This window comes from Chiloscyllium plagiosum, chromosome 3, assembly GCF_004010195.1.
Source record: "Chiloscyllium plagiosum isolate BGI_BamShark_2017 chromosome 3, ASM401019v2, whole genome shotgun sequence".
In the NCBI taxonomy this organism is placed as follows: Eukaryota; Metazoa; Chordata; class Chondrichthyes; order Orectolobiformes; family Hemiscylliidae; genus Chiloscyllium; species Chiloscyllium plagiosum.
Window position 1 is genome coordinate 64,747,879 of NC_057712.1, and position 4,350 is coordinate 64,752,228.

A 4,350-nucleotide genomic window follows, 5' to 3' on the forward strand; every position below is an offset into this window, starting at 1 on the left:
GGAAAACAGCCCCGGCCTGTTCAGCTTCTCCCTGTAGCTCAAATCTTCCAACCCTAGCAACATCCTTGTAAATCTTTTCTGAACCCTTTCAAGTTTCACAACATCCTTCCGATAGGAAGGAGACCAGAATTGCGCGCAACATTCCAACAGTGGCCCAACCAATGTCCTGTAGAGCCGCAACATGATCTCCCAACTCCTGTACTCAATACCCTGACCAATAAAGGAAAGCATACCAAACACCTTCTTCACTAAACTATCTACCTGCAACTCCACTTTCAAGGACCTATGAACCTGCACTCCAAGGTCTCTTTATTCAGCAATACTCCCTAGGACCTTACCATTAAGTGTATATGTCCTGCTAAGATCTGCTCTGCCAAAATTCAGTGCATTTATCTGAATTAAACTCCATTTGCCACTTCTCTGCCCATTGACCCATCTGGTCAAGATCCTGTTGTAACCTGAGGTAACCCTCTTCGCTGTCCACTATACCTCCAATTTTGGTGTCATCTGCAAACTTACTAACTGTACCTCTTATGCTCGCATCCAAATCATTTATGTAAATGATAAAAAGTAGAGGATCCTTGTGGCACTCCACTGGTCACAACCCTCCACCACCAACCTCTGTCTTCTACCTTTGAGCCAGTTCTGTATCCAAATGGCTAGTTCTCCCTGTAATTCCATGAGATCTAACCTTGCTAATCAGTCTCCCATGGGGAACCTTGTCGAAAACCTTACTGAAATCCATATAGATCAGATCTACTGCTCTGCCCTCATCAATCCTCATTGTTACTTCTTCAAAAACTCAATCAAGTTTGTGAGACACAATTTCCCACGCACAAAGCCATGTTGACTATCCCTAATCAGTCCTTGCCTTTCCAAATACATGTACATTCTGTCCCTCAGGATTCCCTCCAACAACTTGCCCACCACTGAGGTCAGGCTCATTGGTCTACAGTTCCCTGGTTTGTCCTTACCATCCTTATTAAACAGTGACACCACGTTTGCCAACGTCCAGTCTTCCGCCACCTCAACCGTGACTATCGATGATACAAATATTTCAGCAAGAGGCCCAACAATCACTTCTCTAGCTTCCCACAGCGTTCTCGGGTACACCTGATCAGGTCCTGGGGATTTATCCGCCTTTACCCGTTTCAAGTCATCCAACACTTCCTCCTCTGTAATCTGGACATTTTGCAAGATGTCATCATCTATTTCCCTACAGTCTGTATCTTCCATACCCTTTTCCATAGTAAATACTGATGTAAAATACTCATTTCGTATCTCCCCCATTTTCTGTGGCTCCCTAGTTACCCTTTTGTCCTTAATGTATTTGTAAAAACTCTTTGGATTCTCCTTAATTCTATTTACCAAAGCTATCTCATGTCCTCTTTTTGCCCTCCTGATTTCCCTCTTAAGTATACTCCTACTTCCTTTATGCTCTTCTAAGGATTCACTCGATTTATCCTGTCTTTATCTGACAAATGCTTCCTTCTTTTTCTTAACCAAGCCCTCAATTTCTTTAGTCATCCAGCATTCCCGATACCTACCAGCCTTCCCTTTCACCCTGACAGGAATATACTTTGTCTGGATTCTCGTTATCTCATTTCTGAAGGCTTCCCATTTTCTAGCCGTCCCTTTACCTGCGAACGTCTGCCCCCGATCAGCTTTTGAAATTTCTTGCCTAATACCGTCAAAATTGGCCTTTCTCCAATTTAGAACTTCAACTTTTAGATCTGGCTTATCCTTTTCCATCACGATTTTAAAACTAATAGAATTATGGTCGCTGGCCCCAAAGTGCTCCTCCACACACACCTCAGTCACCTACCCTGCCGTATTTCCCAAAAGTAGGTCAAGTTTTGGTCCTTCTCTAGTAGGGACATCCATATACTGAATCAGAAAATTGTCTTGTAGGCACTTATCAAATTCCTCTCCATCTAAACCTTTAACAATATGGCAGTCCCAGTCTATGTGTAGCTCAGAACCACTCTCATACTCTGCACGTGTTCACTGACCCCCTTGGATTGACGATTACATTTGACTGTCCTGTGACCCATCTGGTTTCCTTCCCCAGAGTCCGAGTGTTAATTTCAGGGACACACGCACTGCTCTTGGATTTTCTTTATTGATATGTACCCATTTCCACTATAAGCAATAGGAAGAACCCTGTTCGCTTCCCCATAAAATCTAGCACAACTCCTATCTTAGTGGTGGCCAACTCATCCAGGAAGCAGTTCACAAATTCCTGCCCTCCAGCTTCCTTCCACCAAAGACTGAAAGGTAAGCAGCTGCAGCAGTGCTGCTGAAAGGGAAGTTTGCTGCTTTGCACCCTGCTCAGTGAACTGGGTGGTCACTCCCTGCCCATCAGTGCATGCTTTCATATTGCCACGTGCAAGCCCCAAACACTGAAAATTCATTTTCATGGGCATATAAGATATCATTGACCCTTTGTAAAACTGCACCAGTATTGATGTGTAACCCTGTGGCTGTTGGACATCTTTACAATCTCCATGCGCTCCTGATTGGTCAGGCTGGTTTGTCTCTTCTTGCTGTCCCTCAGGAAGAGAAACTCCTGCCTTTTCCATGCAGTCTGAAGGTGAACATGAAGGGTGGAAACTGTAACCCCTCAGCATCTTCCCTCTGCCATGACTGCCTCTCTCTATTCTTTGGGTCTTCTGATTTGGTGGAGGGGGTTCTTTACGTTGTTACTGATGTAAACAATTTGAAGAAAATTGAGTGCAAACAGGACTGTGACAGTCCTTTAATATGGTGCCAGAGTCTTCCTTTGAATTAGCTAATGCGACCATCTGAGCCTTGTTGCCCTGTCCAACCCACCCCATCCTACCCCACCACAATCTTTAATGGACGGGGCCCTCCCCATTAATTAATTGCTCTGTGATTGGGAATTAGTGAACCGCATGATACTCAAGGCACAGCCGCTTCTAGTGTCATCGTCATGACCTGAGACATCAATGCAATCAAACCCTTGGTCTCCTATCTAAGAAATAGGACTTCACCATGAATTGTAGGCATTGAAATGTTGGTAGGAGAACACATACTGTGATATGCGTTCCTCTGTCCTACTGAATCTTTGGCTACAGAATAGTTTTCAGAAAATTTTCAGTGTTTCCTTTCAAAGAAATTGTCAGTTGAATTACTCATTTCAATGTCCTAAGTATAATAAAGTTCATGCATTTTCCATCTTTCTCTTGAAATGTTACCTGTAGAGATTGTGTATAAAGTTAATTCTTAGACATCAGCCTCAATACTAGAACAAGTTTTATATTCTAATATTTGCTCTGATGAAATCTGAGAAGTTAATAACATGCTTTGTGCTTTTTTTATGGGTACAGTAAATGAAATGTAGATTATTAATATGCATACCTTCCATTAGTTTCAATCTGAGGTAAGCGATTATCAGCAACAAGAGCAGAAAAACAGGGATAAATATTCCAAATATAAGAAACCACTGCGGCAGAACTTGAAATACCTCCACGAATGCTGAGAGTCTGTACACCATGATATCGTCTTCAGTCTTCAGTTGCAGTCACTGGCTCCTTTTGCTTTAATCAGATATCAAAGTGCACTTTTTGAACTTTGGTCCGTTTAAATGAGCTTGTGATTTGCAAGCGAGTTTATAACTTTACTCTCTGCGATAGGCCTCAATGAATAAGTCAACTCGGCTATACTTTTTATTTTCGCTGTTTGTGTTCTTGATTTAACAGAATCTGTCCTAAGCAAATGTCTTTAAAAACTGATTTTGTCTAAACAGTATAGTGTTAATGATTGTCCCAAAATAAATAAGCATGACCAAAGCAAACCCAGTTCCTTATTTTGCTGTTGAATGATTTATGCCTGTTAGTTACTTATTGGATGGTTACAGAGTGAAAGAAGGCCACTCATGTATGTGTTCTGTTGTTTTTCTGTAACAGCAATTTGCCTAGACCCACTCTGTCTTTTGCTGTGACTGAGTAAATGACAAATGTTGTAAAATGTGTCTCAGTGTGAAGTTATGCAGTACAGTGTGGAAAGCAGAAAGGAAGAGTATTATTTAAAGGGTAAGATGTTGGGAAACATGGCTGTACAATGGGAACTGGGGATTGTTCTGCACCAGTCAATGAAAGTAGACAGGCAGGTGAAGCATGAAATTAGGAAGGCAAATGGTATATTGGCCTTCACTGTAATAGAATTTGAGTTCAGAAGGAGGAATAGCATACTGCAGTTATACAGGGCCTTGGTGAAGGGCACATCTAGAACACTGCGTGCAGTTTTGATTTCCCTACCTAAGAATGGATAATTGTCATAGAGGGGGTGCAGCAGAGGTTCACTAGACTGATACCAGGGATGGCAGAC

General features: G+C 42.2%; 1 long non-coding RNA gene across 1 annotated transcript in view; it reads right to left on the reverse strand.

Moving 5' to 3' along the window:
* The window catches only part of LOC122544348, a 15,176-nt gene extending 11,447 nt beyond the window's left edge, over positions 1-3,729 (reverse strand). Inside the window, exon 1 of the long non-coding RNA XR_006310326.1 lies at positions 3,382-3,729. This is a non-coding gene — a long non-coding RNA (uncharacterized LOC122544348). The remainder of the gene's footprint in view (positions 1-3,381) is intronic.
* Positions 3,730-4,350: the final 621 nt, after the last annotated feature.